Source organism: Anopheles arabiensis, chromosome 2 (genome assembly GCF_016920715.1).
Source record: "Anopheles arabiensis isolate DONGOLA chromosome 2, AaraD3, whole genome shotgun sequence".
Lineage (NCBI taxonomy): Eukaryota > Metazoa > Arthropoda > Insecta > Diptera > Culicidae > Anopheles > Anopheles arabiensis.
The window spans coordinates 39,880,250-39,904,143 of NC_053517.1; the positions used below are offsets into that span (position 1 = coordinate 39,880,250).

The 23,894-nt window shown below is 45.3% G+C and overlaps 1 protein-coding gene across 2 annotated transcripts in view; it reads left to right on the forward strand.

Moving 5' to 3' along the window:
* Window positions 1-23,894, forward strand: part of LOC120898695 — a 64,032-nt gene that overhangs the window by 6,467 nt on the left and 33,671 nt on the right. For both annotated transcript variants that reach the window (XM_040304876.1, XM_040304887.1), the window contains one exon: window positions 21,871-22,038. The gene's annotated coding sequence lies outside the window, so the exon portion shown is untranslated. The remainder of the gene's footprint in view (window positions 1-21,870; window positions 22,039-23,894) is intronic.

The following is a 23,894-nucleotide window of genomic DNA, read 5'->3' on the forward strand; positions in this document are numbered from 1 at the left end:
GGGAACCGGTTCTGATCTGCTGTGTATTATTTTGTATTCACACAATTTCATCTCCAAAATCTCCCGTGTCCCATGTGCGTAGTCATCAGCTTCGTTGTACGTAAAATGATCCGCGAACGATCAAGCGAAAGCACACGAATGTTGTTGAACAGTTTTTGCACCCCTTGGTGTGGTCTGGCCGGACTGTCGAGGGAAGGTTGTGGTAGCGCAGGGAGAGAAGGACGGGTGGTTCAAAAGAAGATGAACGAATGTTGAACGGTTCTCCCGCTGCTGCTGGATTAAAGGTTGATAAATAAATTGCCTGTCTAAGTCCTTCTGAAGGTCAATGTCTGACGAGTTGGTGGGGATGATGGAGCGATGGATTTGTTGTTTCGTTTGTGCAACTTCACTGTAACCAGCTGACGCAGATTCTTCTGGTAAAGGGATTGAAAAAAACAGGACACAGTGCTTGCGTCGAACTCGATCCGTTTGCTTCCAAGGGAGGCTTGATCGAGTAATTGGCATTAAATAAATAAATAAATATATAAATATTAGTCTCACTTGACTGTATTGTACCTCATTACAGGGTTTTCCAGAGGTTCTCATAGTTGTGGGACACTTCCTCAACTCTTTCTTATGGGAAGTGAACTTCATATGATGGAAATTGGAGTCTATGGCACCCTTTTTGGACAGGTTTCTTGGATATTCCTATTGGATTTGTCCAACAAGGATGCTATAGAGACCAATTTCCGTTCACTTAAGAAAGAGTCAATAAAGTGTCCCACAGCTATGAGAACTCCTGGAAAACCCTGTTTCGGAGCTTAATTTTTTGTTTTTTTAATCAAACTTTACAATAATTGGCCAATTTGGTGTCCAATTTGCGACCAGAAGAATTTTGGGGTGCCCGGCTACACCAATACAAACACATACCTACATACCGACACACCGCACTTGACCTCCGGACAACACGGACCAGTGACCGAATGATCTATTCCGTGCCGGCGCGGAGGAATGCGTTTACATTGTGATGTATCTTTTTCGATCTGACCATCGCTCTGTGACCGATTGCCTTAAGCTGAGTGCGAAGCAGTTGGTCTGACTGCATAAATATTATTACCGCTACCATCATCCCCCGGCACTCGCAGGAAGCGCATGTGTGTGTGTTGCTAGCATCGGATTTACCACCCAATCGGTCTGTGACTTGAATTGGTAATGTAATTCAATTCCGCTGACACAACCCGGCACGCTCATAGTGGCTAAGACCTTCGGTGTGGACACGTTACCATACGTCGTCTTGGCCACGGCTCCATGTGAGTGTATGAGCTCAAGGTCAGCAGATGAGGTGACGAAGTTCAAACATCCTGCTCCTCCTTCCCTCCGCCAAAATCGCCCCAGGATTCCGGAATTGCAACTATTCGTCCGACCGGATTGGCAGAAAAATTAAAATTACCAATTTATGCGCCGCCCCGTTTTGCTCAACGCACACGTGAGTGAGCGATCCGTTGCCGTGAGTGCAGCGGTGCGTTACACGACGCTAAAGATGACGAGTGCTGCTCCACCACAGCGCCCCGGTGATGGTGATGCTAAGAAGAGAGAAACATTGCATAATGTGTGCCGATGATGTTGGACGACCTGCTGCTGCGGGCGCTGCTCTGCTACCTTAGACTGATTTGCTAATGAATGGTGTAGGTGAAGGACCCGTGACGCGGCTGGGCATGATTTAGACTCTTGCATAACCTAGCTCCACTAACTCCGACCGATTATCTGTGTCAAGTAGTCGTAGTAGTAACACTGAGGGGCAGCGTGTTCTGACGGTGATGATGCTCCCTGAGATGGCTTGATCCGTAAGGTGTGACTTGTACGCTCTCGCCGCCAAAAGAGGGCAATGATGTACGGCGCTGGTCGAGGAGTGAGTTTTTATTGATCCATTGTTCTCGGGCGTATGGTGGGTGGGTGTACATCCGGAACGGTTGGAGGTGCTGATTGGTGAAACAAATCAACGAACCCTTCCATGGACGCTCCAAGATGCTTCCGAGCCGAGCCAAGCACAGCGGGGAGAAGGGTTAGCAACGGTGTAGGCATCCTCGGTTGGGCAACAACTGGTCACTGGTATCGCTGCCGCCGCCCTGCCGAGTTTCGCAAAGCTTTAGCGGCAATATCATTTCTTCTTCAGGGGGTGGTTATGCTTGTTTTTGGTCGGTTGGTGGTGTTTGAATTTTAGATCAGCTTCCGGCGCAGGCAGAATTAATTGTGCGGTATCTTGGATGTGTGCGGGTGTCTGGCCTCGGCATGAGCCCACCGCTTCAGGTGTGGGCAGGTTAGTTTTTGTAGGTTTTGGTGCAAAATTCTTACGAAAACAACCGGAGATGCTTTGGTTTTATTATTACTATTTTTTGCGTTTTCTGTAACTTGCTTTGGATTTGTTTTGTTACTGCTCAAGGTCTTTGTTTTTGTGTGTTGTGCTTCTTTTACTAACGTTTGCTTACGATAATTATACTTTTTGTAACCGTTTTCGAGTCTTGTGTGTAAATATTTTTTTCTAGGAGTTCGTTACATGATAACCTATTGAAATCCAAAGATTGTTAATGCTGAATGATGGTTTTATAATTTTACAGTGTATCATCAACCTGTGTGCACTTAAAACTCAACTTTGTAGCAATAGAATGAACGTTAAGATAAAACTTAGATAGAGCCAAGGGGCAGTTAATTAAATTCATGCGCATTTCTTCATCGAACACAGCTCGGCCGTCCATTATATGTGTGCCATTCGGGCGTTTGCCGCGCAGACGCTCACCTTTATTTTACGATTGACAGCGCTTGTAGCAAATTACGGCCATCAGAGATGTGTCATCGTGCGGTTTTTTGGGGAAGACGAAAGCTCTTCCCTTCCAGCACGCCGGTGAAACGCTTTTCACGTTTATCGGCAAGAATTTCTGTCTTCGCATGATCATCCATCGCTTTATTTAGCGGATAACTATACTTCCAACGTACCGTTAGCTTTTAGTTCGTAAGATTCGAGACCATTGCCAACGGCGACGACGATGACCGCACTGTGTGTTGTTGCACCTTTGGGGCTGTGTAATTCGTTCTTTGTGCCTCTTCGCATACATCCAGCCGCAATCAGCATCGCTTACCATCGCGTTGAACCAAAAACCTCATCCCCACATCTCCAGCTGACCTGAACTGCCGTTGTGTGGAGTGTCTTTATCTTGAGAAGAAACGATAAAAGAGAATTCTTCGCTCAACTCGAAGATTGTTGAACCAAGTCTGGGGAATCCACACCACCGGAGAGACCCTGCTGGCTTTCTTCGAGTGTGCAAACGGCATACGCAGATTGGGGCGGAAAATACACGCGGACCAAATGAAGCATATCTCATCGTTTCGGAGACTTATTGACGTTTTTGGTTTGTGAAATTTCATGCTTTTTTAGCGCGATGAGCTCTGGTCGGAGCTGAGGAATCTTCATCCGAGGATGAATAGTATTGGAAAGGTGCAGGTTTTTCGGTGAATTCCACCCGCGAAGCAACGGTCTCTGTTGTCCATGATTCCCCAGGGGAGCCATGTTTTAATTTGCAACCTGACCCCAGGAGGTCTGGCTAAGAGCTGCGATGCGAGAACCGAATTGCCGTCAAGGTTGCACGGTGGTACACAAGACTCCCCGCGGTGTGCAGAGAGCAAGACATCCGAATTGAACCGAAACGACATTTGATGTTTCCAAAGTTTTCACCATTGGTTGGGCATTGCAATTTTTACAGAAGCAGAAAGGTTCATGTTCATGGTTCAGGTGTTGTAGGTGCACATTTGAATATTTATTTAGTATTATGTTTTGAGTTTTATTTTTACAAAATAAATTGTTTATGTTCTTAGCTCCTCTGAAGTTTATTGTTAGTCGAAATGATCGTGAACAGATACATTCAAGAGGCTTTACAAATACTTTAGATGTTTGAACATCCTTTTAGGGTCCACTTTTACAACCTTCATTAGCCCCTTTTAACGATTTTACAGTAAACTGATAACAGAGGTTAATGTACTCAAGATTAATAGATCAAGCTATTCCATAAGTTGTTCCCGATGACCAGCCGATCGATCCATTGGGAACCGAGGAACCTAAATCGATTGGTTTGCCATAATTGCTTGCTGTTTGCTGTCGATTAGCAAGCTCTTGTTCCGAGCGGGTGTGATGCACATGCACCTTGCGCTCAATTTATTACCCCAAGGTTGATTGGTGGCGAAGGTCAGACCACACGATAGCAAATCACCATTGCTCAAGAATGTTTCGTTCGGTGCTTTAATGGTTCCCGAATGGTTGGATATTGCGAGGAACTTTCTCTCATCAGGATTTATGTGCGGTTGCGGTGGTGGTGATGTTGATTGGGATACCGAAGAGAGCGTTTGGCATTTCCGCCCGACGAGAGCGTGACCGTCAGCGAAGGAAGGTGTAAATCACCCCAAATTCGTTGAAAATCTCAGAAACTCTCAGTCCACTCACACAGTACGATTGCAGAAGAGTGAAGAGTGTTCTCTGCAGGCCTTTCTGCAGTTCCTGCCTGTGTCATTGTTGCAAAAGCGGCTGGAACGGAAAAGAAATCCCCATTTGCATACGCCCGTATTCAAGTTCACCTTCCTTTTACCATTGCTGATTGACACTGGTTTTATTAGCCGTTCATTTCTTCCTATGGCCAGAGTACAAGGTGTCGGGAAGAATGTTTATCCGTTTGGGAAAGGTTCACTTCCTCTGTTGGTGCGGTTGCGACACAGCAAGCGTGTGGTTGCGAAGATAACGTTTCGACCAATTCCGGCAGCCCCATCACAAACTGCCTGCTACTGCCTACTTCCAGCGAAGCTAAAACTGGTGTGTTGGTGGCAAGAACAGCTTTATAAACACACTGGTTTCCTATCACTGTCCGAGTGTTTTGCAAGACGGTTTGGTTCGCCCGTGTCCCCAAGGTCGTACTACAACCGCTCCGCCGGTGGTTTTTGTTCGCGGCAAGGTTCTTGCGGACGGTGCAGCAATTTGCATACAGACCCTGCCTGCAACCCTAAAAGAAACCGGAGCACACAATTTAAATTGCACCCGCCCGGCAAACCGGTGATCTTGATGAGATCGTGGGTCGTGTTCGGTCTATGCGCACACCTGCACGGCGCGGCTCCATTTGGTTAGATTGCGTGGGAATTTTCTTGTATTTGATGTGTGCCTCTGTGTGTGTGTGTGTGGCTGTTTATTTATGGCGTCCTGTATCGGGCAAGATTTTGTGAGCCCGTGTGTCAGTCACGAAACACGAGAATCCCGTTTGATGAAGCCTTTTTTCCCCGTCAAGTGCAGTGTTCCGGTCTCACGCGCGACACCCCCTCGGACGACGATGCTAATTGCCAGGCGTCAAGATTAGACAGAGAGTTGATGGAACGGAGTAAGTCGAGAGAGGGCACGTAAAGAGCCTGCACTGGCGATGGTCAGCAGAGAGCGGAGCCCGTAAGGAGCCCACGCAATGCCCACTTGTCGTCCGCAGACATGCTGAAATGTGGCTTCAGTTTTGACGACACGATGGAGCCTTTACAATCATCAAGAGTTCTTGAACAAAACTTTCATTTTCTCCCCGATCGCTCTCCGTTGAGATGATGTTAGCACAATGTTTTTTTTTCGGGACACAACACCCCCATCTTCACACGGGAAACACCGCGTGAAGAGCATCTCCTCCTCGCTAAATGCACCAGCGTTTGTAGTTGTAGGCTGCGGTTTCTGTGGCTTACCAGCGAGAGTCCATACCCGCATATTTGTACACACTCACCCACGTATGAGCGATGGGAGGATGTGAGGGTGATGTTGACACAGGTTGTTCCCGGACTCCCCAGGGGCTGTTTCGGACGCACTCGCGAAGAGGAAAAGTGAACAAACTAGAAATTGAGGCCGCAGCGAGGCTGCTCGGCGCGCAGCGCGTATCATACCCGGCTGGCTGCTGCAGTGGGCCACGATGGATGATAGCGCCCCCGTCGTCGGTGGGCAATGGTGGCCAGGGAGAAGATGCAAGCGCCCATTTACGTAGAAGCGGGTCTGTCTGACTTTGGTGTGCATGTGTGTACATCACGTATGGAGTTGGTACGCAATTACCTGCTCGGAATCAAGCGCGCGCAATGCGTTTCTATCACCCTCTCAGCGCAGCACCAATCCGAGTTATCCAATATAGTTGTGCCTGTGTGTGTGTGGGGTTGGTAGTAACTTATTGCATCGGCACTACACTGGGATATCGAATGCCTGGGGCAACGGGGAGTCAGGTTTCGCGCTTCGTAACCTAAAAATTAGAAACATCAGCCCGCCTTCCTGCTCCATTCTGCGTCACTGACGGGTCGTTCTATTTTCACAGTGGACTTATTTATTTATTTTAATGGCTAGCGGTGGAAATGATACCGTCCAAATGGGAGGGCAGCTTCCGGCGAGGTAAAGGAAAATACCGCACGGTACGGACAAAGGTGTTGAAATGGAAGAGCGCTTGAGGAAATGAATGAAATCTTGAGTTTTTTTTAATGGAAAACTTGTGCCAATCCGAAATAGCGTCTTTCAAGTTCAGTGTGAAGGTATTTTAAATTGCTTTATATAGGCTTGAATGGATTTAGAAATAATGTTGTTTTAATAACAACCAGGTCGTATTTAATTGAATACAATATTTCGTCAAAGTCGTCACGTGACGATTACCGAAAATTCTGAACTGTATGTTGCATCTGTAGCTGTAATTAATTTCACGTTCGAAAGTGGTTCAATTGTACCAAAACATGTTTCAAAGATTTAATATAAAAGACATACTAATTAAACGAAATCGGCCAGCGGAATGGAATGTTTGGCTCGTCTCACCATCAAAGCATTGCCGCGCCATATTGATCGCAGACGATTGCAAACAAATGGTTAGCATTCCCGCACCGGACAGCCTCCCCTCAGTCGTCAATAAACTGGTTTTCGAAAGCATCCACTTGATCACTTTTGTTTCGGGGTGGTGAGCTGCTGCGGGGCGAGGTGCATAATAATCCTGTTTTTATGTGCTTGATGTTTATTCATCCTCGCTCGTTTTCGGCCAACCTGCCTGCGATGAAAATAAAAATCCTCATCTAAAAGCTGCGTTAAAGCTGCACCCCGGTTTGTCTTCGCTATAGTGTGCAAAGTGGCCCCAGTAGGGGAGTTGGGGATTTTTTTGACGGAGCCTTTCCCAAGGTGAACTACTAGTGAAGGAAGTGGAAAATCCTGATCTCGTTCGAATGAGTCGCGGGAGGAAGATATTCATTTTTTTTTTAAATGCGCTGGAAACGTGTGAAAACTGGTCACACCCCTCTGTCTCGCACCCATCTGATTCGATTTCATTTTTATAAGCTCAATATCACGATTTTCTCATCTTTCGCTGAAGCCCTTACCAATCGCCTTTTATCACCGTTTAGTCGCCGTTTGTTCCAGGTTTGGGGATGTGTTTTGGGATATGGCTTCCGTGGAAAGGAAGGTGAAAAGCTAATCAACACGAAATAATCCGACTGCAATCGGAACGCAGAAACACCTGTGCATCATTGCAGCAGTGCTGCTACCACGTCTTGTCTCTGCTCTTTGCCTTGTGCTTCATTTGCGAGCTTTAAACAAGGTTGTACCAACTTCAAACAGAATGAGGCTCCATGGGGAGAGCCTACGAGTTCAGCCTGCTGGAAGGAAGATGTTGTTTTCTCCCCTCTCTGCTTGGAAGCGTCCGCATACGTGTACGGAGCGAAGCAGGTTCTTCCTGCCCGCTACGCAATTAGCGCGTCCTTGCGACAAGGACGACCACTGTGGGGCGCGCAAAGATGACGGGTGTCGATGAATGTCATGACGGACGGCATTTATCTGTATCTGGCTGTCGGCGCAGTAGCAACGGTGTGTAGAAGAAGCTTAAGCAAATCAACACAAATCCCAGCGCGAATTCGCTTGCTTGGTGATGAAGAAGGTGTTCGCGTTCTGGCGGCGGCTCTCGGTGATTGTGTGGGCGCGCTCTGTGGCGCTGGCTGCCGTGCGTATCATATGGGTGGACAGAGAATAAACATTCCAATAAACACACACCGCGGGAGGCAAATATATTATCATACGAAGCTGAACGCCGCACCGGCACACAGCGCGTGGAGTGGAATAATAATGAAGTGGAGATTAAAATATTCTTCAACTTTTTTGTTTTGCAGTTCCTTTTAGACGGATACTTAAGCCGTAGCAAATATTTGAGCATCTGGTGATCATCGCATCGGTGAAGTTGTTTGAGAAATCAATTTTGATGATTAGTTATTGCATATGTTTTTTTGCTCATAGTAAAATGCGCATAATAAGAAAGGAATCTTTTCCTCTAGAATAATGCAATGTGTGTTCCCTTCCGTGCGATGCACTTTGCGAGCCGATATAGGAGTTGCATGCATAAAGTGGGCCCATTAATTGGCAGGAAGAATGCGTAAGCGTCGAGATTGGTGTGATAGGAATGCTTGAGCAGGCCGTGATGGGCCCAAAACCTGTTCGCGCTTAACTCCCGGGGCAAAACTTGTTATCCGATCGCGCGGTTGCCCTATCGATTTTGATTCGACGATCGTAAAAGGCGGTAGGTTTAATCCAACCGCGCACTGGTGTTGCCTCGTTGCTGCGAGTGAGCAAAACAAGACTGTAAAGAATAGGGTTCAACTGAAGATGACTTAGCCGCTGGAATGGAGTCAAAAGCGAGACTAGATTTGCTGCCTCTTTTTGCTCCCGGACTAGATTAACGAGTTTCGCCCCAATAGTGTATTATTAATCGAAAGTCTATTCTCTAGCTATTGAAGAAGATGGGTTTGGAAATTCCAGAACGATACATTCCAGTTTGCTGTGAGTGTTGCCATCAACCTGGAGTCAATGTTGATCTTAATAATGACAGAATTATTATTTATGTGATCGTGTACTATGCTATAGTACACATTTTAGTGGTTTAATATGCTCAAATTGTAATCGTTGCAGGTTCACGGTGTACAATAATATCTTCACGCACTTGATACAATCATTATTGTCGCATTGTAATGTAATCTTGCTGAAATTATAGCAATTGGGAGTTCCGCAGAGCAACTTTCTAAATGTTTGGCTTGGCTACGCCGCGCTATCATCACAACGGGTTCCCGAAAAAAACGTCATTAACAGAATCAGGCCGATCGCCAAAGTCCACCGTTCATTGGCACAACGCGGGGCTTAGTGGTGCCGAAGCTATGGCTTGGTATACGGTGGCTGGCTGCCTCTGTTCTCTCGGCTGTTTTGCGCCTTCGTGTCGCTCCGCGTTCCTTGGCTTTTTAGAACGCGACCAGACGCGGCGAGTGAATGTACATCGGCACGGTGAAGGTTAATGACTTCCCTTTGCAGGCGGTAACCTGCCACCCCTACCCTGCCCTACGCGCCAGTCACTGGCAGCCAGCCGCGCGCAAGAACGCTCCGGGCACCCGTCAGTCGTCGATCGAATTCAACCCCCATCGCTGGGTGCCACAGGTTCTTGTCCCCCGGTCTGTGCTGCTGTGCCGGGTGGATTTTTTGTTTTGTTCTTTTTTCCCCTCTTACTACCACGGTTTGGCCCGACCAGAGGCAATGCAGAGGGATGGGGGGGTGGTGGTGACGTAAGCTTTCCGAGAGTGCCCTGGCAAGTTGTGAGGTGGCCAACGGTTATGTTTTTGTATGTGCGGGCATTGTTTTTGGTTCGGCACGGTGAGCGTCTTTCGCTCGCGTTCGACTTCTCAATCGCGGCTACTTCTGCTCCCGTTTTTTTGCTCCCTCCTGCCCTGTCCCACTGTCATTCTTCTGCTCGATTGGACTTTCTATCGGTACACGTTTACGCTCGTCGCTTCTCCGCCGGTCAAACGGACAGGTTTGAGATCTTCTGCAAACCGTATCCATGTCCAGCTGACGATGTGTGAGTGTGTGTGTGTGTGTGTGTGTGTGAGTAATTCGTTCTTGTACGTTTGTACGAGTTTTCCCCCGTTGGCTGGCCACGCGGTAATCAGGGTTCGGGAAAAGAATAGAAAAACATACCTTTGCGCGTTCTTTGAGTACGACAAGACAGAGCGAAACGGCCACTGATGCAATCAGAAACGGTCTCCCCTTTCCTGCCCGCTCATCGCCTTCGGGATCGATGGCGCCGTTGATGGAAAAATTCTTTCTTTCGATCATCCAACCTCTCGCGTTCGCTTCGTTCCCCACTCGCCGTGTGTGTATCCTTCGATTTATTGTACCCTTTTTAGCTTTTTCTTCGCCCATCAGCTCAATTGTCCGTAATTTAACGCTTCTTTTTCCATCCGCGGATGTGTGTGTGTGTGTGTGTGCTCGGTGAGCATCCGCGGCGTTCAATGTCTCTGCTGCTCCGCCCTGGGCCGCGAAACGGCGGAAGCGAAAGATTCTAACGCCAGGCAAAGAGACGAACCCCTTTTGGCGAAGGTTTATTTAAATGTGTGAATCTCTCGCGTTGTTGCCCGGCATCATCCGGCATGTGAGTCGGCTGGTGTTAGGGCAGGCGGTTTGTTTTGAACCGTGCGCCACCGTTGGGGGAGTCCGTTACGTGTGAAAAGCACTTACGATTGCCGAAGTGTCATTGCCACCGAGTGTTGCGACGGGAGAGTTCGTCTGTAGCGTGTGTGTGTGGGGGGGGGATTTGTTTTAACTGCTCACCACTAACAACTATTCTGACCCGACTTTCTGCCGGGGTGATATAAATCTATTGCTCGTTAGCGATTGCGCGCGCCGCATGGTGTAGCACGTGTGCGGACGGGCGATTGCGCTGCCAATAAAGACGGCCATGGATAATTTATGCGATCGTTTGATGTACGTACGCGGACGTTCCTTTTGAAAAGGATGGTGATCTTGCCCCTGTGCCTGGGCGTTTTTTAATTGGATGATTTGAAGTTTGAGTTACCATTGCTGCATAAGCAACAGAAGGTAAACACAACCCATCGCAAAGCAAACTGTATCCGTTAAATTAAGATTTTCAAAATAGACCATCGGCATTGTTGTGAAGCTGGTGCATTCTTTTCTCATACGCTTTTGTCACATCCATCTCGTCAGCCAGCTCTAGATGACTTCATGGAGATCAACGGTTTCATGACATAATGCTAGCCTTTGAGTGGGCTGTGTCTGTGGCGAAGCTTTACGGTTTGGCATTCTTAGCTCATTTTTTTGTCGTTCGCGGCATAACTCTGTAACTGGTCGCGTTTCAATCTCGACATCTCAAGCCGCCAGCTACCGCTTGTGTCTCGGCTCGTGCAACGTAGAAAAAAGGCTCTTTTCATATGGATATTACTATGACCGTGCGCTGGGCTCATATGCAATGATGAAAGTAAAACCATGCCTATGCTCCAGCGCAATCGACCTTAGCTGAAAAAGCAACAACTGCTGCGCTTGCCCCCACCACCACCCTACTGCGGTATGTAAATAATCTCATAAAACTGTGATTTAAGGCAAAGCAGCAGCATTATGTGTGTGTGAGTGTGGTTTCAAGGGAAAATGGCACAAACGGCAGCACAAGTAAGTGAGCTTCAGTAGCAGCAGTTTCCCAATGAAGCCAGGCGGGAACTGAAGCATCAACTCGCTCCTCCGATGTGTGTATGCGAACGAAAGTTTCGAACGAAAAAACGCGTGACACTTGCGCGACCGGACCCCTTTCTGGAGGGGTGCACAGGGCTGGTTCCAAGCATAGCCTTTCGCTCTCCTTCGGAACGGGGCATCTCGGGGCATGTTATGGACCGCGCGCTCGTAGATGGAATTGCGAAACAGGTTCAACCGGATCGGTCGACGATCTCGGTTCCCGCTGCACAAGACGTACGGGATCGCTTGTGTGCGGTGCGTACCAGACCAGCTGACCACGAGCCGCGAGAGTAGGGATCGAATGGGATCGTTTTACTTTGGCCAACTTAACACTCATCACATGCGCTGCCGCTTTACAACTAAAAAAAAAAACAAACAGGTGAGCTGGGGTGAAATAGAGAACCAGATTAATAAAAATCTCGTCTTTTCAAATCACCAGCTTTTCCATACACGCTAGGCACACACCACCACATCGGGGAAGTAGGTCGACTACTCCCGGCATTTGACGTCGGGCCGCGTATCAGTTTTCCACCTTAAATTGGGGCTCACGCGGTGCGCCACCCCGCAGATCCTGTTGTACGGAAAGGGAGCAACGTACTGTTCCGTTCCGTTCGGTCTAGTAGCTGCAAGATTTGATGCTTCAGCTTGGAGAGGACCGCTTGGCGGCGTGTGCGCGCGGAAGTGTCACCCAACAAGAACAGACCGGCCGGGGGTGGGAACCGCGGCGTGATGTGAAATAAATCAATCAGGTCCTCAGCTACAGCGCTAAGCCGTTGTTAAGAAGTCATTGATCCGATTATGGTCCAGCGCTGAAACGGTGTGGCCGGTTGGTGCAAGTGGGATGGCGCTTTGGCTGCCCGTGGGCATGAAAATGGCGCATGGGGGAGTTTTTTTTCATTTGAACGCATTACACCCTCACCCCCTGGTCGCCGAACCAGCACTTTGAATGAATATGGTGCACTGTTGGGTCGTGGGTTCGATGGAGGAAACATGGTGGAGGTGCACTTCTGTCCACGAGAGGCAGTGGCTTAGCATACTTTGCATTCCAATCGAGGGAAACGGGCAGAACACGGGAGTTGGATTGGAATCAGGCCCGCGTAAAGCTCGTACACAAAACCCGCATGTAATTCAATCGCTTTTTTGTTATTTTTCTTTGTTGTTGTGACTAGCAGCTGCTCTGTAGTGCAGCGTTAGCTTAGCTGGATACCGACTTTAGAGCTACATTGGCGTGATTCTATGCGTATGAAAATATGTATGCTTGGCTTTGCTATGGAATTTTACAACTTTCATGTAGCAAGAAAGGTTACCCTTTAACTCAGAGCCATTATTCTAATCTGTTTGTCGTCAAACATAACTAAAAAAAGTAACTTATATACTTTAGAAATCCATTGTTAAAGGTAGTTTAAGTTGATTAAAATCGAATTGTAACTAGAATTCATTGTTGATGTCATTATTTGCAAATTGAACTCTATGTTATTGGCTTTCATGACAGGAAAAGTATTCGGAAGTTTCTAACATTTAAGTATAAAACAATCTTTCAACATGTTATTACAATAACCATTGCTTTTACTACATTTTTATTTTTAAAAAACTGTCCAAAGACCCAAGAATGAAGACTTCAGGTGAAAAATGTTGTAAATACTGGATATGTTTCCTAAGTAACGATCCAAAACAGAATGGAAATGTTTCCAAAAAAGTTGGGAAATACTCAAAAAAAATTGGAAAAATGGGATGCAACCAAAAAACGGCGGGAAATCCAGTAATTGGAACGATCTTTGGATGTTCCTCGTTTATTATAAAGATTAGATAATCATTACATTTATTCACGAACGTTACTATAACGTTCGTCAACAACAACAGCGGACTTAACCAAACACCTCCAATGTTCCCTATCCAAACAACACAACTTCGTATGCGCAGACATTCTCTCATCTCCCGAATTGACTCAGTGAAGGGAAATGGGTACCCTCTTTCCTTTCGCATCCACACTACTTACCCCTCTACCGCGTTCCGGCTGTGGTGTAATGCGTGAAACTGTTTGATACATGATGCATAAGGGATGCTCAACATTGTGTCGGCTTTTAGTAACGCATACAGACCGGTCGATTACACATTGGCCCAGAGTGACGTATGCGTACGCATTACCTTCGAGTGTGTGTGGTTGGACCTGTTGCGAATTGCGTTTTTTTCCCTACTCCAAAGTGCATTACAGTCGCACAGGAAAACCGTAAGGGCACCGAACCACAACGAGAGCTCGGGTGTGGGCATCGATACGTCTAGCGCGTCTGTGACGCGTAATCGAAATGCCCCTAAGCTGATCACCAGCGTCAGAGTCGCTCCGATAAATCCTCGTTGTGTGTGTGTGTGTGTGTGTGCCGCTCTGCATCGATGTTAGGGAAAACTGAAATGCGTTACGTACCAAAGCAGAGCGGTGGGCTCAAAATGTAATGCAGTCAAACCCGTGTTCCGTTGAGCTGTAATTCCAAACACACATGCATAGACACACGGCAACTACTAATGAAGCACAAACTCGCACGATTCGGCGATTCCATTTGGTGTGTGTGTGTGTGTGTGTGTCCAAGTGCAGTTTTCGGTGTAATGGTGCGTTAAAATTGACCATCGGTCACACCTCGCTTGGACCACCGCAGCAGCAGCAACGGACTCTGGAGGGTTTTGTACTAGCCATTGGTTGATTGATCGATCAATCCCGATCATTGTGATGACGATTGTTGTTGTTAACTCAGGAATGTGCGAGAACCAGCCGAAAACTGGGAGAGGCCAAGTTTGACTTCCAGTGTCAAGAGTTGCCTTCGTATAGGAGTACCGGTTGATCTGGTTGTACGATGTTGTGTTGAGGAAGAGAGGATATCATAAGGCATTAAATGGCTTCGCAAGTAATTCTCTTTTAAATACATTTTATTCACCAACAACTAAGCTCTAATGCGTTACGGTACTGTTTAAAGCTTCGTTCGTTCGTTTAAATACCTCACAAGCGGATAGTGTTCCTCTATGAAATGGAGATAATGGTACAACAGCAAACCGTGAAGCGAGACACATTGCGCGATTCGCTACCTCTCGGCGATCGTCCTGGGAAGCATTTTTCCCACACATCCTAAGGTGTGGTATTGAACTTCCGAATTTCGATGTCTTTCTGTGTCCGCCTGATGGTGTGTGAGTCACGCCGCATTTGGAAGCTGTTGAATGAGTTAGCAAAAAGTGTTTCGATTGCATTTCACGCTTGCCTTTAAGATGGTGAGTTACATCTTGCCACCCATGCCCGTCGGTAGCCACTTTGCTGTGTTTGGACGATTTCTTTCCACAGCCTCTGGTGTGACCTACACTTATGGGGATGTGTTTTTGTTCCTCCTTAGTTTTGTTTTCTAGTAGCATATATTCACCTTTTTTCTTATGTTGTGCCCACTCGTCACTACTCCCCTGCTTAATGGTTCCTTCACTGGTTGCATTTGTCTAAACTTCGCATTCGTCGTACGTCGATAGTTTTAATTGATTTCGTTGCGCAAGTTGCAAACACATTATGCGCGCGCGCACGCTTCGAAGCCATTTCCCGTCCCGCGTGTTGTGCACTTACGGTTCGGTAGCAAACGGCGGCCGCACTTTTAAAGCGAGCTTCGGTCGGGAACTAGGTTGGCTGGTTGAACGTTTTAATGCTGGAAACGCGGTTTGTTACTTTTTTGTTGTTTTTGTTGTGCATGGCAGCCCTGCGCAAGAAGAGATAAACGTGGAAAGGTTTACTGTGCGCGGACCTTGAGTTTAATTGATCGAATCGCGTCGATCGATCCCGCGGGGTTCAGCAACGTCAGCAAGGGGAGGGTTGTGCAGAAAATCTAATGGTCAACCTAATGCCTATTAGCTGAAATAAACCATCGTTAAAACCACGGTCAAAAGTTCACAGCTAGTGTTTTTGTGTGTTCGTGTGTGTGTGTAGCACACATACCAAAACATGTGAGAAATTAGCTCACCCGGGGTTCATGATGACGAATGTAATGTATGTAAAATAGTAGAAAAAATGTGTGACCACCGTTGAGACGATATGGGCATACGATAAGTGAAAAAGCTATGTTGTTGGTAGAAAAAATAAATCAAATTGGTGTTTTTTATACATTATAATTATAAATCGTTTACAGTAGTTTACAGAGATATTAACGCACTTGCTGTACGAGTTTTCTATGTAAAACTAAGAATTCTTATGGTTCTTGTAAAAATAAAATCCTACTTGAAAAATATAATATTTTCTTCATAATTTACGCGTACTTTTATTAGTATTTTAGTAATTTGATTTCGCGAAATTTTTAATTAACCTTTAATGGGGCAGTGCCGTGGTACAGTCGCCAACTCGTACGACATAATTGCATACCAGTCGTGGGTTCAAGCCTCATATGGATCGTCCCCCCTTTGCAAGGACTGACTATCCTGCTGTGTGGCACTGAAATAAGTCTCGAAAGCCTATATATGTTGGAATGTCCGCGAAATAGTAGAAAAGAATCGTTTTATAATAAAGTTTGTAACAGTGGTCGGTTGTTGGACCTTTTTTTAGAACGTCAAAAGTTTTGTGTTTTCATTTGATAATATTTTTTAAATATTTTAAGTTGATTGAATAAATCTTTCAGAACTTTTCGTTGATTTGGAAAATAGAATCTCCAATGCATCCACTGCAACGCCCGTCCAGAATCCCAGTATTCTTCACAGGTGTGCTTGTGTGCGCCTGCATTTGCTACCTACCTGCAATGCAATCAATTCAGCACGTCGCACACCCGCTCGTTTGTTGACAGCCTACAGCCTATGCTGCGCATACTAAACCAACACCTAATCGTTTTCAGCTTCCTGCTGCCTGTGTGCCGCGGTTCTGACTTCAATCGCTTCTTGCCTCATGTATGCAATCGTACGATTGCCATGGCGAGAGTTTCAATTATTATTCATCGGCTTATTCTACTGTGGGGGACGCGAGAGCATCGGCGAGATGGAAAGACCTTGTCGGCGATACCTTATAAAGAATGGAGAAAATTCTCTTCAACCTTCTCGGGGTTTTTGGTCGGCGTTGGTTGATCGATTATTTTCTCGTGCCGACTGGAAGGATTGTGGATTATTTACAATTCAACAGGATGCGTAGGAGTATGTACAGTCTGACGGGGGAGTGTGAGCCACAGAATGCCACACGTAAAAAAAAAGATACATGAGGTACACAGGTGCGTGCAGGTGTTCTTTGCAGTAGGCTTGCGGGAAAGAATCGACAGTCGAAGGCAAAGATCACATTCCGGATCAAATCACGGCCATATGCTTTACGCGTTGTGCAAGCCAAGTATGTGTTATTTTTTAGCTCCAACCGTTCTGTATTTATGATTGGTTTGGTTTAGCTTCGAAGGTATACAACAGAGGGCTCCAAATGTTTCAGTTCACGGGCCGCATTGCTTCACAAATAACGTTGTTGAGGGCCATGTTGACGATACCTTTAGAATGAGTGAAAGTTCAAATCTTGTTTTCGTCAGAAAACACTAACTGAATATATCAAATTTAAACAGCTTTCTTTTGTTGCATTTTAATTTTCGTCTTTCAAAAGTCAAAGTTGTTTTTTCATGAATCAGCCAAAAAATAAGTTATTTATGTCAACCTTTACAAAGTCTGTGCGGGTCGCATTACATGCTCTTGAGGGCCGTAGTTTGGAATCTCCTGGTATGACATCGACATTGTATCTCACTCTTTAGTTGGAGCGTATAGTGTAGTGTTAGAAAACAATGTGAATAAAGCCATTTCATGAACTAAATTCATAATTACAAGCTGTAGCAACGGGCAGTCGCCACAAGATTAACATTTAACAAAAGCTGCAATTTTTCTCAACTGTGTGATCAACCGGTCGAAAACCGCCGGGAGCGCTTCACAACCAGCTCTATTACCCAACGATTCGCTAATGAGAACTGACTGTAGGTTAGCTTCCAGAGTGTGGTGACTTCCTCGCGCTTGTCTAACGCTCGATCGGTCGCTGCTTCTTCCGACCGTACGGCCGCAGCGCTCATCCGCGCTATGCTAAGCTGCTTGTTGACAATGCTTCATTAGGCTGATGCCGGAATGGACCGACCAGCGGGTCCAAACGCGCAGCGGCGTGGCGTTTATCTAACATCGCACCGGGTTCATCCGCGGATCGTTTCATAACGGCGTTCGTTTTGTTTCTTGCCATTTGTCACCCGCGTGTACCGTCAAAGGCGTTAAACTGTTTTCCCTGCGCAATGCCAACCGGCGGTGCAGGTGTGTGAGCTTCGTTGAAAAGGTTTCGCCCTTCGCGGAAGGTTACGGTGATTAGCCTTGTGAGTAAGCAGCCGTCAAACAGGCCGCCCGAGTGGTTCGCTTGGTTGAAAATGTTTGGTTAGTGAAAATGGAAACATTTTTTCACAAAAGAAGGTTAAATGAAGTGCTGTGAAAATGTTGTGGATCAGTAAGAGATAGTGTGGAATTTATTACTCGTTTGTAATGGAATCGCGCTAACAAAACCACAAATTGTCATAAATTGCATTTTAAATATTGTGTCTTTATCATGCATTAGCTTGCTTTTATATCAAATTTTTATTAAACAATTTATTTTCTTTTGTTCAATAAATTCTTTCAATTTTCCTAATTATTTTAATTATTTTCTTTCAAGTCCCGTAAAGACAATATTCATTAAGACAGAAAAAATGTTCTGCGATATAGCAACCTGACTTACATTTCCTTCGAGAAGAAATATCCTATCGACATACGCAATAATTGGATTAGCTAGTAGCGTCCATTTTAGCAAAAAGGTACATCAGTATCGTTCGCTTGAAATGCCGTCATACCAAATGCGATGGCTTAACAGGATCGATAATGGCAATGCCATCGAGTATGCCTTCTAGAGGTTAAAGAGCCGATTAACCTCTACTAGCACCTGGCTCAAGCGACTACAGTAAAACGTTGTGGTAGCTAAAGGTTGATGCTGCCACTGGAAAGAAGATAGGATACTACTAATCCGAGGCTTTTTTTCTTTTCTTTTTGTGAAATACCAACATTTAACGGGTCGTTAAGACAAGTGACCTTGAGCTAAAGCCGTATAGATAATTGGTTCCAAATTAGCTTCTTACCCCAAGCACTAGGGCTCTCTATAATTATATCTAAATATTTCCATTAATAAGTATTATTTGATAAAACAGCTCATCAATTAAATTATGTCACAAACCTGAAGCAATTTGATTGCTTAAGGATGTTTCTAGTTCCAAAAGCTTGTCTTGCCGTTACTTAAAATTCGTTGGCAAATTGGGACCAATTTTCCAAACGCATCATTAGTGACGCCTGTTACGAATATGGCAGACATTGAAAAATGATTAAAGTTTGCGTTTATTTTATTTTTTTTCTTTGCGCCTCGAGCGTTGGCCGGAGACACATTTCGCACTCTCAGCAAAAGTATGAACCTTTTCGCGCCAAATGCAACGTTGGCGTCATTAGTCCAGCTGACACAAATCGATTGCCGGTGTTGACTAAAAATATACCCTCAACGTTTTGCAACCAAACGAACTACCGTGTGCTGTTGCTTTTCATGCAATCAGCATTTTACAAAACATGTTTTTGCTGATTGATTTTTTTTTTTCTTCCACAGCATGACTGTGTCTCGCAAAAAACAGCAAATGAAAGCAAAGACGGAAAGGAAACATTTAAATTAGAACATTGTTACACGGCTGATTCATTATCCACAGCGACGATGTTTATTTCTTACGATTAAATCGTTAAAATTTGGTTTCTTTTGGTTGATTGCTAAACTATGCCTGCTGTTTGTTATATTGGAACCCGTTATGTAGAAGAAAGATAAAACATTCCTTTTGAGCTACTATTCCGTTCGATTACGATTGCTTCCCTCGACTGTTAACGCAACAAGTAATGATCGAGGTTTGCAATAGTACGATTTATCGCCCTGCCGCGAATAGCTTTAGCCAGGATTACTCTAGCCCCGTGCAAAGCGGTTTGTTTGGTTAAGTAAGAATTTTATGAGGCTCCAATACAGGCAGGCAGCCCCACATATGTCTTCATGGCCCAATGTAACACTTTACGTGCCTGTGTGTAACTCTTATGCCCAATCGGCTGTGGACCAAAGGCCGGGCAAGTCTTACGTGGGTGCAAAAAAGTGATGAGGAAATAAAATCCCAAAAGCCATTCAATAGTGCATGGTGCCTTAATTTATCGGTATGATCTAAATCTATGGTTAGTAGTATAATATATGCCCAATAATCGATGAGGTAGTTATGAAATTAGTAACACTTTCCTTCTACACTGGACAGAGGTGGTGAGGAAATTCACATTAGCGTAGTACAACCGTTTGGTGTGCGTTGCAAATATCTTTAGATCGATATCAAAATCCCGCCGTGATGTGGCTGCGTTTAATTATGCTTGTTTACATTTTGATCATCGATGGAGTGGAGTGCATACAACGTAAACACGCGCCACTAATATTTGTAGCAACCTGTGCTGTTAAAATAAGCAGCCAGTATGGATTGCAATGTGTGCAGTCAAGATTCAAAACGAAGCATTCCTGTGTAAGGTTTTTTGTTTGTTGATTTTTTACTCAACCGTCGTCTACTGTCTCGCCGGGAGAGCATGCACACACTTCACCATCATCTGTGTGTTGCATTTTATGTTGAGATAATTGATTTGTTGCGTGTAGGGCGTGTGTGTGGTACACGATAACATAAAGATATTAGGAGATACAAACACCGAAAGTGAAAAGCACGGTGGGAAAATGGCTCGTATGATGGTTCCACTTAACTGAGCGTATGAAGCGAAAACAAAAAGCAGGTCGTTAGAGGTGGTATAACATTAATTACTGTGTAGTTTTTTTTTTAATTCGAGTTTCGATTCGATTTTAGCACCTTTTGATCGCATTATAATTGATGCAAATATAGTTTTTAAATTCTTCAATTAAATTGATTACACAAGACTTACTATTTAGTTATTGCATAGATCAAAGCGCTGCGAGTTGATGGCTCTCTAATAACTGCAACAAAAGTAGATCAAAAATAATTAAATAGTGCTGGTAGTGCCTGCAGCCCGTGTATATACATATGTGGGAGAGGTGCTTTTCTTCAAATTAAATTATAATCTTCATTAGGATCGAGAAAGGCAAACGTACGCCTGTGCCGACATGGCCAATGCTACCGTTAAGTAATCCTTGCTGGTCGATCATTACCTACGCCTGTGCCCCAAACGCGTCTCGCATCTAGAAACTGCAGCCGATGCGGTGGTAACACGACGATACCCATCGGCTTCAGGTTTGCCTAATTTGCCATAATGATCGTATGTTTGTATGCAAAATTCGCAACGTTTGCCACTAACGGATGCCGCGATGCGATCCGTCGAGCCAATCAAGCAGCACCCTGGCACCAGCACCGGTCGTGACGTAACACAGCGCCTACATTAAAGTGAAATGCCGGCGAGGGATGGATGGTGGAATTGATGCGCGTCACCAGAAGCAGCACAACAACCAAAAAACAAAAGACATTCAATTTCTTCCACTGTCCATTTTCGTGTGATTTAAACTGCATTTTTGTTGTGCGTTAGTTAGTTGGTTCTTCTTCCAACGCGAGGCAAATGCGTAACTTAATGTGGTACACAAGTGGACAGGTAGGAGGCGGTGGTGCCTTGTTGTGCATGCTGATAATTCACCGAGGGACGAGAAGTTGACGAAGATTTAGTGCAAATAATAAAACAAAACAGAAAATTGTGGAGAAAGTAAATAAAAAGAATCACGAAGCGTACCCAAAGGGGGAGAGCATCGGACGTGAGGTGTCACCCGAGCGAAAGATAAGTGGCACGCGCCAACGACCTGGTCATTAATCCATGCTGTGAATGTGGACTGCCAGGGTGTATGCCAGTTGCGCAATCGAGAGAAGTGTGCTGTGCTTCCGAATGCGATGTTATTTAATTCTGCTGCTGTCTCAAACGGCACGAAGCACGCACTGACACTGGTGTGAAAATGTCAATCAATCGTTGACGTGTGGCGTTGGCACATTTTTGGGTTTGTTGCAAGTTTTTGCGATCAAAATCTTCTCTGTCAAAATCAAATTGGACCTCCTCTGAATTTATCATATATTTTTTCCATGTTTTTTTTGTACAATAGATAAATTTTACTTTTATTACTCTAATTACTCTAATTCAATGACCTTACATTTCATAAGTATATTAAGTTCATATTTTAGTAATGGCTTTTTCCGGAATAGACATGTTAGAATTTAAAAAAAAAACTTTTCGCTTTTTCCATACTTGTTTTTATTATTAGTAACTAATAGTTGCATTCTGTCACTCTTTTGCAGATTCTAATCGTTAGAGCAGCTAAACAGCGCGACGATTCCACGTTCACCCTTCCAAGAGTCATGGACTAGGGGCCACTTTTCGCCGGAAGCATTACGGGCGTGGAATCATTCTTATGAATCGATCAGTCCCGTTATTCACACCTCTCCTGGGCTACGACTCATCATTCGGTAAGTGTTTGAGTAAACGGTTGTTGATGTACAACTGAGACGGAAATAGCAGAGTTATGATGTCCCTTTGCGATTGATTTTTTATTTAATATACTTCAGGTTAATCTTCTATTCTAATTGAACCTCCTGTGCCTGATTTTTTTGAGCTACTGTGAGTAAAGAGTGTTTCCATTGTTGAACTCACGCAATCAACATAACCGACGCCAATGGAATCGATAATATTTTAATTAACAATTACTTTTCCGTGCGCCTGTGATGACTGTGTACCTATTCTAACTGCTCTTCCCCGCTGCTCTAGACACGGTTTGGGGCTTCCCATCTCCTCCATCAGGCCGTACGTTAACTGTTGTTTTCTTTATGTGTTTTGATTGCCGTTCGGAAAATGAAAAAAGCCACAGTCATCGTTTGGTGTTTTGGTCAAAGTGCTTGCCCATCATTATTCTGTGCCTGGCTGTTTGGTGCGAGGAGGTCGCGCCGAACGCTTGAAACGGTTTGCGGTTGATTGACTTAAGCGTTTGCTTTTTTGAGTGGCTGTAGTTGCTGTTATTCCATTCTAGATGCACGAACCCAGCAACGCACACTCATATTCAAACGTGCTTCAACGTCTCCTTTTGTGGGTTTTCGGTGTGGTTATCGGGTGATTGAAGTTCCGGCGTTTGTCTGCCCATTTTGGATTGAATTCCGCGGTTCCGAGCCCTCACAACCAGAACGGCAGAACGGCTCGTTGCTGGTTAGCTAAGTCACCACCCTATCACAAATGGATCGCTGTTGTGGGGTGTTGGTGGTGCGAATGGAAATTGAAAAAAATGACACAGAGAGAAAGCAAAGAACGATGAATTCAAATATACACCCTTGCACTCACGGCTCACTGGCGGTCGAGGTTCGTCGCTCGCCACACCGTTGAAGTCTTTCGTTTGTATAACTGTACACCACCCTGCACTGTTCTAGGTGGCGGTTTTAGCTGGTGTGCTGTAATGCGAGAAGGCTCACGGCAAAACGAATCAAAGGTTCAGATTACACCGTCTCTTACTTCACCCCGCTGCTTCGCTTTTCCCCTCGTTGGACAAAAATATTGTAGAGCGAAAAGTCTTCGCCCGATGATGATGGAATCTTACCCCATTTCGGGCACAATGCAGAATTGAATTGCAATAAAACAATTCGCACACTTCACCGGCCGCTCGGTCATCGAATCGGTTACCGAGAACTTGGCCACAGTTCCTGTGTGTTTTGTGTGTATGTGTTGACAGAAATCAGTCGTGCGAATCCGGAGCAAGGGTTTCTGCGGTGACGCCGGGAAAGGTTCGCAATCGATGAGCTGAACACGCACCAGGCCCACCAGCAGTGTGTGTGTGAGGTAATGTCTTGAAACGCGCACGGCTTATGTAAATCAAAGTGTTGGAAGGGTAGGCGCCGGAGAATTATCGGGTCGGTTCGATTGGTGCGCTTGATGCGTACCGGTTATAGGTGTACACGGTGCCATATAACGGTTCGGGCTCAGCTGGGAACTTAAGTGGAGGTGTTGATGGGTTAAGTAAAACAGGTTTGATATTATACAGGATTTAATAAAATAATCAATAACTCCTTAAAATACATCGTTTTCTATGTAAAAATGATTTGCTGTTTTTTCGTCTTCTTGAATGCATCGTCAACCTGCATATCTGATTTTGAACATCTGTTACAACAAGAGCAAACATCGCAAAGTGGCTACGGAAATTCACGACAACGAATGTCTAAACCACTTTGGTCCCACTCGTTGGCGGAACAAATCAAAGCAAATACAGCATAGAATTTCTCTTTGTCGAGTACGCCCTTACGCAGCTCCCCCACTGACTAGAGAGAAGGCACATAACAAGGCA